At 37.7% G+C, this 12772-nt stretch overlaps 1 protein-coding gene across 1 annotated transcript in view; it reads left to right on the plus strand.

Annotated features, from left to right (window-relative positions):
- RNF217 (ring finger protein 217) overlaps positions 1-12772 on the plus strand; it is a 136406-nt gene that overhangs the window by 58254 nt on the left and 65380 nt on the right. The window lies entirely within an intron of this gene.

Raw genomic sequence — 12772 nt, forward strand, 5'->3', positions numbered from 1 at the left:
TCTAATTTGGTGGAAAATGATCTTCAGAGAGGTTTATAATTCAAGTGAAGAGTAAAAGGTAATAAGGATTAGAAATTAATTTGTAATTAGTATAGAAAGCTAAAAAATAAAAAGGGAAAAATTTAGGTTTAGGAATGTAATAGTCATGAGAATAACATATATATTGTTAGACTCAGCAATAAAAAGTGTTGCTTATATAGTCACAATATTCTAAATGTAGATTATTAATTAACAAAAAACTGTACTATAGCTATTGAGAGGATGGATGGAGGTGGGTAAAATGGTAAGAAAGACAGCAGAGTTGTAAGTTCTAATCTTTTGTAATAGGAAGTCAATCTCTAATATAGGAGCATAAGTATATTTGGAAACATTAAGGTAATACCAAAATAAATAGCTAAGATTGGAAAACTCTTTGCCTCTGAGGAATAAGGGTGAGGGTTGGATCTCTCTCTTTATTACCCACCTTGTAAGAATCATTCACTTTTAAAAAATAACATACATGTATAATATTGATAAAAATAGAGTAGGCAATACATGTAGGTGACTTACCTAACTGTGAATTTTAAATTTCTTAGACATGATTTTATTGCTCTGTGACTTTGAGAATGTTACTTACCTTCTGAAAGGTTTTAGTTTCATTACTTGCAAAAACAAGGGTAATAATAAAAAATACAACAATAAAATAACCTCAAATGAATATTATGAAGAGAAAACAAAACGATGCTTACAAAAGCAGTTGGTATCATGTTTGGAACATATTATCAATATTGGGTATTATTAACATTGTTTTGATATTTTACTACAAATGTATTTGACTATCAAATCTGTTAAGTTTTTGATAAGCTGTGAGAAATCAGATTGCATCTGAATAGCACTTTGGCTTTACTTTATTACCTTTAAAGTCAGAAATGATTGCATCTGGATGTTTAAGGAATTTCCAATTGAAGGTCATATCACTGAAAACATTGGTACTTCTAAGGCCAGAGTTATTTACTAGAACTCTTTGTTTGGAGTTTTCCCTTTTAAAGTGAAGCTTTAGCTTGTATTCTCTATTTTAAAGTGAGCCTTACCATTGACTTTCTTCACAGAATTAGAAAAACTACTTTAAATTTCATATGGAACCAAAAAAGAGCCTGTATAGCCAAGACAATCCTAAGCAAAAAGAACAAAGCTGGAGGTATCATGCTACGCGACTTCAAACTATACTACCAGGCTGCAGTCACCAAAATAGCATGGTACTGGTACCAAAACAGAAATACAGACAAATGGAACAGAACAGAGGCCTCAGAAATAATGCTACACATCTACAACCATGTGATTTTTGACAAACCTGACAAAAACAAACAATGGGGAAATGATTCCCTATTTAATAAATGGTGTTGGGAAAACTGGGTGGCCATACGCATAAAACTGAAACTGGACCCCTTCCTTACACCTTATACAAAAATTAGCTCAAGATAGATTAAAGAATTAAACAAAAGACCTAAAACTATAAAAACCCTAGAAGAAAACCTAGGCAATACTATTCAGGACATAGGCATGGGCAACAACTTCATGACTAAACACCAAAAGCAATGGCAACAAAAGCCAAAATTGACAAATGGGATCTAATTAAACTAAAGAGCTTCTGCACATCAAAAGAAACTATCATCAGAGTGAACAGGCAACCTACAGAGTGGGAGAAAATTTTTGCAATCTATCCATCTGACAAAGGGCTAATATCCAGAATCTACAAAGAACTTAAACAAATTTACAAGAAAAAAACAACCCCATCAAAAAGTGGGTGAAGGATATGAACAGACACTTCTGAAAAGAAGACATTTATGCGGCCCAACGAACATATGAGAAAAAGCTCATCATCACTGGTCGTTAGAGAAATGCAAATCAAAACCACAATGAGATACCATCTCACGCCAGTTAGAATGGCGATCATTAAAAAGTCAGGAAATGACAGATGCTGGAGAGGATGTGGAGAAATAGGAAGGCTTTTACACTGTTGGTGGGAGTGTAAATTAGTTCAACCATTGTGTAAGACAGTGTGGCAATTCCTTAAGGATCTAGAACTAGAAATACCATTTGACCCAGAAATCACGTTACTGGTTATACACCCAAAGGATTATATATCATTCTACTATAAAGACACATGCACACATATGTTTATTGCAGCACTATTCACAAGTGCAAAGACTTGGAACCAACCCAAATGCCCATCAATGATAGACTGGATTAAGAAAATGTGGCACATAAACACCATGGAATACTGTGCAGCCATAAAAAAAGGATGAGTTCGTGTCCTTTGTAGGGACATGGATAAAGCTGGAAACCATCATTCTCTGCAAACTAACACAGGAACAGAAAACCAAACACCACCTGTTCTCACTCATAAGTGGGAGTTGAACAATGACAACACGTGGACACAGGGAGGGGAACATCACACACCAGGGCCTGTCAGGGGGTGGGGGGCAAGGGGAGGGATAACATTAGGTAATACCTAATGTAGATAATGGGTTGATGGGTGCAGCAAACCGCCATGGCACATGTATACCTATGTAACAAACCTGCACGTTCTGCACATGTATCACATAAAGTATAATAAAAAAAGAAATAGTGGGAAATTAGAATCAATAAGGAAGTGTATAAAAAATAATGGTGTATTTTCCATGGGATACTACGTAGCCATAAAAATGAATGAGATCATATCCTTTGCTGAGACATGGATGAAGCTGGAAGCCATCATCCTCAGCAAACTAACACAAGATCAGAAAACCAAACACCAAACATGTTGTCACTTGTAAGTGAGTGAGAGTTCAACTCCCAATAAGTGGATATTGAACGATGAGAACACATGGACACAGGGAGGGGAACAACACACCAGGACCTGTTAGGGGGTTGGGGACAAAGGGAGGGAACTTAGAGGATAGGTCAATAGGTGCAGCAAACCACTGTGGCACACGTATACCTATGTAACAAACCTGCACATTCTGTACGTATATCTTGGAACCTAAAGTAAAATAAAAATATTTAAAATAAAATACACTTAAAAATTTAAAAAGCGAGCTTTTAGCTTATACCTACTTATGTTGCTAAACATTTCTAAAATTTGGTTCTAAGGCAGGTTTTCATGGTTTCCAGTGTTTTCTATGTAATAGCTCCTTGTTCTTCTCAAGTGCATGGCACATTGTTAGTGCTCATTTGATGGTTGAGAATAAATGCACATAATGACTACCATTTGTGTTAGAATTGAAAATTTTCTTCAGTTAGAAAAAAAATCTTGCTGTACTATGTATTTGGTAATGCAAAGCTTTGGAAGTTTATAGATTATTAAATTCCATGCATGATTAATCCGATTGTCAAATTCTGTCTCTAAATAACTCTTACAGATGTGCTAGAGAAGACCACCAGAATGTTTACTGACAGTATGTGTATTTTCTGTACTACTTCTGGCACCAATATTCTGCCTGGTACTCTTTAGCTAACTTTTATGTGAGAATTATTTATCTCTTCAATTAGATTAAAATACTTTAGGGCAAAATGAAAGAAAAATAGGAATATATGAACCTGTTTGCTTATTTTTCAAGAAGAAACATGAAAAGGATAAACTAGAAACAATGAAAGAGTTACCTATAGAGGTGAGTGGGAATGCTATGGAAGAGATAGTGTGTAGTAAAAATACTCTGAGTATACCTTTCTAAGTACAAATACTGAGTGAAAATACTCCTAGTATACTTTCCATGTAGTTTTGGCATTTGGACCATATTAATTTTTACTTAGCAAAAATGAAATTAAATCAAAAAGGATTTTTTTTTTTAGAAAGCAAGCCTGAAAAAAGAATAGGAACAGAAACCAAGGAACTAAGCTATTTATCAAATTGATTGCATAATCACACAGAAAAATTCATTCAGGCAATTTTTAAACACAGTTTTCTGACTATGTCTGAGTAGAAAAAGAATTTCAAAAAATCTTGGTCTGTATGTAGTCGTTTGTTGGTGCCAATTTGTTGGTACAGTACTTAGGAAACTTCTGTATATATTAGAAGATAAAGCAAGTTAATAAGTAAGTTCATATCTGTATTCTCACTGTGAGAGAAGAGAGTTACAAATATAGAATGAGGGAAGATGAAGGAGAACTCTTGTAGTATTGGATTAGAATTTGAGGCATCAGTGTGAAATCATGATTTAAAACAAAGGGAAGAAATCTGTATACAACTGATAAATGACTGATCACCGAAAGAGCCTACAGGCAATGATATTCTAGTAGAAATAAATGCATCTGAAGTGTGGACCTTGGCTTCAAAATATCATTCTCCACTAAAAGAAACAGGACTCTGGAGAATCAGCTGATCTGGGCTGCAGGAGAAGGAATCATTCAAGACTTAATGCAGACCCATCAGAAGGATCATGAGTTAAAGAGATCTCCACTGGCCAGATTGGGACAGTTTGAAAGAGAGTAATGGATTATAACATACGGAATAAAAAAAGATATTCTAAGTTTATGGTGATATTTTTTAAAAAGTGGCATGAAAATGCTTTTTTAAACAGAAGAATGTGAGCTAATAAATGTAGAAGGAATAATAGAACTAGAAAAATCACCATTTTGTAACCACCCATGCAGTGTTTGATTCAGGTCATCAGTGGATGGTGAAACCACTGGGTAAAGTGTTGTTGGGGAACAAAATATAGTCGCATGGTTAAGTGTCAACTACAGATTACATGCACATCACCAAAAATGATTAAATAGACTTTTATTTCAAGGAAATAATTGAAAAATTCAGATTGTGGCACATTCTACAAAACATGCCTATTTCAAATTTTTAATTACAGGTTATTTTTTATAAAGTGGAAGGATTAAAACAGATGAAAGAGAAATGACAGTTAAATGGATTGTGTGATCCTTGATTGGGTACTAAATATTTTTTTAAATAAGCCATAAAAAACGTTTGAGAACAATTGGAAAAATATGAATATGAAGTTTATATGAGGTTAAAACTACTTTATTTGTGCCAAGTTTCCTGATGAGATGATTATATTTTGATTAAATAAAAGAATGCTGCTAACTCTTAATGGTTATGCATAAAAGGAAAAAAAAAGGAGGGTTTGTGTATAGAGAGACAGAAAGAGGGCAAAAAAGACTTAAAATGTTTCAAAATAGAAAGCTGGAAATAAATAATTTGAGGCCATAAATATTATGGCCACATATGCATTTTTTTAAGTGCTTTAGTAAATTCTTTGCGAATTCAGGGACTTGGTGAAGAGTTTGAAGTTTTGATTTGACAAAACTCTTCACCTAAAATGGAATTGAAGGCAATCAACAGTTTTCCTAAAATGTGGGCTAGATGTTAGTTAAATGTTTTGAAAATATGTGATCCAATAGCATCGAGGCATTAGAATGAAAATCAAGGTTGCCACTTCAGTTGTACACCCTTTGAAAATCCCTTCCTTTGAAAATCACCTGTCATCATCTGTTTTTTTTTGCGGGGGAGAGTGAAAAAATCCTCTATTAAAATAATTTATATTAAAATAGCATGTTGCCATTTTTGCCCAACAGATTAAAGTTGCTGTTTGCCTCTTAGCTTAGTCAGCTTTGTGGAGAAGAGCACAGTAACCCTGGGCGAGGGACTCCAGGTGCTGTGAAGGCGTCCAGCCTGTCTCAAGGGGCCAGGTGCTGGTCTCTCTTTGTGCCACTTTTCCCATGCAGCGCTGCTGGCGTGAGTTCCCTGTGCCAGACTTCCCACCCTCAGCAGAACTTCAGACAGAGCTGTTCATGAGAATGATAAACAGCTACCAGTGCAATTCGCAGACACCCGCTGGCTTGGGCTCAGATGTCTGCCAAAGTCTTGATTATTCTATTTTAGTGTATTTCAACAAACAAATACTAAGTGCTTACTGTATGCAGGGCAGGGTCCTGGTGTTCCCCAAGATGCCAAGACAAATAAAATGTGGTATGTGCCTATAAGAAGTATATGATCCGGAGAAAGAGGGCTTGAGACAAATCAATATCTGTTATTAAAAGGGTAGAGAATGTGAAATGATTTGAGAGGCAGACAAACAATATTCTGTGAGCATCTGGCATTCACAAGTCCGCCTAGTTTTTACTACTATCATGCAGGTCTTTCTCAGAATGACGGGCTGGAGCCTAGTCATCCAGATGGTTTGGGACTTTGTAGAACCATGATTCATGGATGTGAGATCTGGCTGTTGTTGCCTTTTTTTTTTAATTGCCCTGCTTTCTGATGTTAATTACTGCAACTGGGCTGCCAAGTAAACATCTGTTCAGGGTAGGATTCTAGATAAAGGCTTGTTACTTTGGCTTGTCTTGTTGGAAACTATTTTTACTTCACATAGAATATTATATAATCTCCATGAATACTGTATACTCTGTATGGACTATTACAGGTCAACACATGCCTAGAAAATTCACAGAAGAGGGGAAAACAACAAATAAATACTCTAACATATATTAAAGCTTACAATTAGTAAGATACACACAAGCATTAAAATAATAAATATTGCCATTTTTGCTTATCAAATTAAAGGCAAAAGTTTTGGAGGGTTTTTGCATTTTTTTATTTGAATGCTTATTTTTCTAAATGATAGAACTCATCATGGCAAGTTGTATTTACTATCATGGAATGTAAATAAATATGGCTTTTAGAAAGCAGTTTGGCAGTATGTGTTAAAAGTCTTACAATAATCAGATGCTTTAACCCAATATTTTCAGTTCTGGGAATCTACCCTAAGGAAACACAGAATGAACTTTATGCAAAAGTTATTCATCCCACATTATTTATAACAGCATTAAGTTGGAGACAGCCTCCATGTGGAGTTTAACTGTGGTTCCTCTACTCTCTGAAGTATTATACAATGTTCAGAAACAATGATTATAGGCAGTAATAACATGGAAAAAGCTTTTTTTTTTTTTTGAGACGGAGTCTTCATCTGTCACCAAGGCTGGAGTGCAGTGGCACTATCTTGGCTCACTGCAACCTGCACCTCCCAGATTCAAGCAATTCTCTGCCTCAGCCTCCCAAGTAGCTGGGATTACAGGTGCCCGCCACCACATCCAGCTAATTTTTTGTATTTTTAGTAGAGATGAGATTTCACCATCTTGGCCAGGCTGATCTTGAACTCCTGACCTTGTGATCCACCCGCCTCGGCCTCCCAAAGTGCTGGGATTACAGGCATGAGCCACCGCACCTGGCCGGAAAATGCTTACCTTATGTTACATGGAAAAGCAAGTTACCAAGTTGAATTCAGAGTACATGTAGAATAAATATAATATATTCTACAAGGAATTATATGAAAATGTTGATATTGGCAGTATTAGGATGGTAAGACAAAGCCTGATTTTTTTCCCCATTTTTCTGTTTTCCCAGTTTCCTTTATAAAATCATTTATCAGCTGCACAAACACAGGTGACCTTACTTTCCTTGTATAACTGAAAAATTGACTAGGAAGATCAGACATTGTGCTCTTCGATAAGTAAGACCACCCACTCCCAGGATTGTCATTAAACATTTTCCCACGCCTTCCCCCCTTTTTTTGAGATGGAGTCTCACTCTGTCACCCAGGCTGGAGTGCACTGGCATGATCTCGGCTCACTGCAACCTCTGCCTCCCAGGTTCAAGCCATTCTCCTGCCTCAGCCTCCCAAGTAGCTGGGACTACAAGAACGCACCACCACGCCTGGCTAATTTGTGTTATTTTTAGTAGAGATGGGGTTTCACCACGTTGGCCAGGCTGCTCTCGAACTCCTTACCTTAGGTTACCACCTACCTCGGCCTCCCAAAGTGCTGGGATTACAGGCCTGCACCACCATGCCTGGCCTGTTTTCCTACTGGTTCTAGCAAGTGAGGCTCACAGCAGATCTATTTGGTTTACAGGAGAAAATAGATTTCTATTCTCCCTCAAAACATGAAGAGATTATTCAACAGTCACGTAAAATTTATATAGCTCCATTATATACAGTACGAATTCAGTAAAATTTTAGGCAGTAACAGTTTTGAAAATTAGCACACTAACAAAAATAAGTAACAATTAATGTTCTTTAACCTGAGCAGCCTAGGAAACTCTGGGGAAGTTAGACTAGGAAGGATGAGCAGACTGACAGGGCCAGAAGGGTTTTCCTTCTCTACATCTCTGCCCTTTTTCTTTCAATTAGCACATTGAGTGCAACAGCTGAACTGCAGCCAGCCAGGGGTGTGGTTGTTCCTTTAAGGGAGGCTGGGCTTCTGGCCTACATGTGGCCTCTGCCCTGGTAGTTAAGACTGAACATTTTTATCTTCTTATAAACCAGTGATCAAGGCCAATTTGGCTGTCATCTCTCCCCACCCCATGAACCCCTTAAAATAGTCCAGAACAGGATGCTGATTTTTCTACATACAATTACACGTTACACACTAGACAAAACAAACATACGCAATCACACTTCCTTCCCTTTAATTTATGTCCCCTGGACTAGTGGCCTGGTGCTCTCCTTTGTCACCTATGTCCCTGCTTGACCTTGAGTTTTCTGTAGCTAGAGATCACTATTTAGAAAAACCTCACACTATTTCTATTAATCTCTTTTTGAATTTCAACAATTATTTCTTAAGCACCTACTTTATGTCAGGTTAGCAAGCAAGGTATTAGAGATGCAAGAAAAAACAAGGCACAGTTTCTGCCCTCAAAGAATTTATAGGTTAATAGGGAAAACAAAGAATTTTGCTAGAATAGGATAAGTAAAAATGACAGGAATAAGCACAGATTGCTACAGGAGCAAGTCCTGTTAAGGATCACCTGTTACAGTTTTGAGGGATTACAAAAGGCTTCCAAAAGAACTTGATGTCTGAGGTAAGACCTGAAGGATTTAAGCAAGAAAAATATGTGTAAAGTATGTCCTGGGTAGAACAAAAGCATGCGGAGGACCCCAGAGGCAAAATCAAATATGATTGAGGCATACATAGCCTGCGATGGGGCAAAAGGGAGTCCAGAAAAGTCACATTTTCACATGGAGGGAGTTTTCACTTTATCCTGAACACAAGGGCATTATTGAAGTATTTTAACTAGTGGAGTTATTATGATCAGACTTGTGTTTTAAAAAGAGTGCTCCAGAGAAGAGGGCACCCTTGTATACTGTTGGTGGGAATGTAAAGTAGTACAGCCATTACAGAAGACAATATGGAGGATCCTCAAAAAACTTAAAATAGAACTGCCAGATGATCCAGAATCTCACTATTGCATCTATATCTCAAGGAAATGAAATTAGTATGTTGAAGAGATATCTGTACTTCCATGCTCATTGTGCCCTGTTCACAGTAGCCAAGATATGGAAACCACCTAAGTGTCCATTGATAGATGAGTGGATAAAGAATATCTAGTATATTTAACAATGGGATATTAATCAGTCTTTAGAAAGAAGGAAATATTGTCATTTGCAGCAATATGGATGAACCTGGAGGACACTATGTTGAGTAGGATAAACCAGGCTCAGAAAGACAAATGCCACATGGTCCCACTTATATATGGAATCTTAAAAAGTCAAACTCATAGAAGCAGAAAGTAGAATGTTGGTTACCAGGGGATAGGCATGGGGGGAAAAGGACTAAGGAGATGTTGTTCAAAACATGCAAAATTTCCGTTAGTAGGAATAAGTTCAAGCAACCTATTGTACAACATGGTGACTATAGTTAGTAGCAATGCATTGTATACTTGAAAATTGCCAAGAGAGTAGATTTTAAGTACTTTCACTGGAAATAAATAAATATGTGAGGTAAACAAAATGAAACAAAGAGTACTCCAGAGGCTGGACTAACTTAGTAGCATTGGAGATCAAAAGATGTAAATGATTGTTTGAAGAATTAATAAAGTAGGATTTTGTTGATGCATGAGGGAGAGAGGAAGCAGAAGAAAAGTCGGGAGGGGATATTACTTTGCTTTCTGTGCTGTTTTCATGATAAGGAACATGAAGGAGGCTGGGCGCGGTGGCTCACGCCTGTAATCCCAGCACTTTGGGAGGCTGAGGCAGGCGGATCACCTGAGTTCAGGAGTTCGAGACCACCCTGAGCAACACGGTAAAACCCCGTCTCCACTAAAATACCAAAAATTAGCCAGGTGTGATGGCGCACGCCTGTAATCCCAGCTACTTGGGAGGCTGAGGCACGAGAGAATCGCTTGAGCCCGGGAGGCAGAGGTCACAGTGAGCCGAGATCATGCCACTGCACTCCAGCCTGGGTGACAGAGTGAGACTCTGTCTCAAAAAAAAATGAAAGTGGGCAGTCGGGGACATGGGAAGTGATGAGTTTGTTTTTAGACTGTTGAGTTTGAGGTATTTGACTGAAGACATCAAGTAGGGAATTAAACGTAGATATCAGAAGCTTAGTATAGAGATCTGGACTGGTGTTTTAACATGTGGAAGCTTTCACTGTATATATATGTGGAGTTGAAACCATGGGAGTGGAAGAATAGCTAACCCTCAGAACAATTAACCAATGAGAACAATCTATTATAAATGCAACCTCAGAGACTCAGGAAGCCTTAAAGGATAGATGCAGGGAAAATCCACAAAGGAGGATACAGGGGACAGAAAGAAGTCAGGAAAATCAAGAATGTGCTAGAGGTCAAGAAAGAAACAGAACTCAACAGTGTCAGATGCTGCAAAGGAGGCAGTGAGGTAAGGATTCAAATGGACATTTAGTAACCAGAAGGGGATTGATAGTTTTGTAGAGAATGACTGAAAGTCATTTCAAGGAGGAGGTGAGACAGATAGCAGTGGGTTTTTAAATGTGGACATGAACACAAGAACATTAAATAATCTTTCATTTGGCTTGGCTGCAAATGGAAAGAGGATAAGGAGTGGAGACCAAGGCACACAATCCTAATGAGTTTTTTGTTTTCTTTTGCTTTTATATTGGGAGAAACTTGAGCATGCTTATCAGCTTGAGTGTCTGAAGTTAGCAGAGGGAGGTGATAGTCCTGACAAAGCAGGTGGAAATAATCATCCTAGAAATTTTGCAAAGTCCTGCTTTCTACCGAGGAGGGAGGGAGGGAGGAAGGAAGGGAGGAAGGAAGGGATATTTCCGAAGGAAGGAAGGAAGAAAGGAAGGAAGGAAGGAAGGAAGGAAGGAGGAAGGAAGGAAGGAAGAAAGGGAAGGAAGGAAGAAAGGGAAGGAAGGAAGGAAGGAAGGAAGGAAGGAAGGAAGGAAGGAAGGAAGGAAGGAAGGAAGGAAGGGATATTTCCGAAGGAAGGAAGGAAGGGAGGGAGGGAGGGAGGGAGGGATATTTACAAATGTACTCCCTTATGAGTGGGGAACAGAAAGTTGAAGGTGTTCTTAGCTGATCCTGTTGGATTTTTATTCCGTCAAGTACAAGGTGAAGTTTTTGACTGTGTGCGTATTGGTCAGTTGAAAGGAAAAGTTAAGGGTACGGCCTTGAAGAGGGAGGTGAAATGGTTCATGGGTAAGGAAGAAGCACCCCAGAGGGTCCAGAGAAGGCTGCTGCTCAGAGATGATAGCCCATATGAGCATGGAGACCATCTGCTTGTCCACAGCACTGAGGGAGATGAAAGTTAGACTGCTTATACTTTTCAAAGTATCACATCCAAAAATGTATTAACTGCCTTTGATGAAGTACTTAAGAATTCTCAGTGGCTGCAAGCAACATGGCATTATTATTCTAAGCAGCCAGTTTTGCAAAACCTGGGTAGACATCTGCAGTGACACAGTGGCAATGTGTCCAGGCTTTGGCAGTGACTAGCCTTGAATTAAAGCTTTAGTACTTTCTTTCTGGGTGACCTTGGGCAAACTAATTCTGAACTTGTGATCCTGGTAGGGTCTTTATCAGGAATAACTGAGGTTAATCAATGGAAAATGCTTAGAATAGTGCCTGGCACATATTAAACACTCAACAAATGTTAGCTGCTGCTATCATCATCATCGTCATCATTATCATTAAGTTTATTGTGATAATAGCATAAATTTCTAGGATGATACAATTCAAGCCTTTACTTTAGAGCGCTGAGAGTGTAAATGTGTCATCAGTACTCCACATTTCTGTGTAGAAAGAATGACAAAAGATATTCCTGTTTTGGGGAAGATAACTTTGAAGCAAGTATTTAAAACATTTCTCTGAAAGAAAAATAGGAAATCAAAGTTAGGTGCTATACAAGTCAGCTTTTTTTAAGTAGGGAAGGTTGCATATTCAGTCCTTAAACTCTGCATGAATTGTACTGCTTCCCTGGGTGACTCTTGACCCTGTGGAAGACAAGTGGGGTGTGAAATCTGCCCAAATCATCTCCCTTACTGGATGAAAAAAAATGAAAACAAATAAAAATGAACCATGATATACTAGTTATAGAGTAGTATTATTTTCACATGTAAAGAGTAATTGTGTTTTAGATATAGTAAATATTTATTAATATTAGATATATTAATGTTTATTGTTTTATTTGTTGAATGAACATGACATAATTTGTACTGTTCTTTTTTTAATTTTTTAAATTTTTTTAACATTTTTGTGGGTACGTAGTAGGTGTATATATTTATGGAATACATGAGCTGTTTTGATGTAAGCATGCAATGTGAGACAAGCACATCATGGAGAATGAGGTATCCATCCCCTCAAGTATTTATCCTTTGAGTTACAAAAAATCCAATTACATTCTTTAAGTTATTTTAAAATACACAGTTAAGTTATCATTGACTGTAGTGATCCTATTGTGCTATCAAATAGTAGGTCTTATTCATTCTTCCTGGGCTTTTTTGTACCCATTAACCATCCCTACCTCCCCGCCAACCCCCA

The sequence above is a fragment of the Nomascus leucogenys genome, chromosome 3, assembly GCF_006542625.1.
Source record: "Nomascus leucogenys isolate Asia chromosome 3, Asia_NLE_v1, whole genome shotgun sequence".
Classification (NCBI taxonomy): Eukaryota; Metazoa; Chordata; class Mammalia; order Primates; family Hylobatidae; genus Nomascus; species Nomascus leucogenys.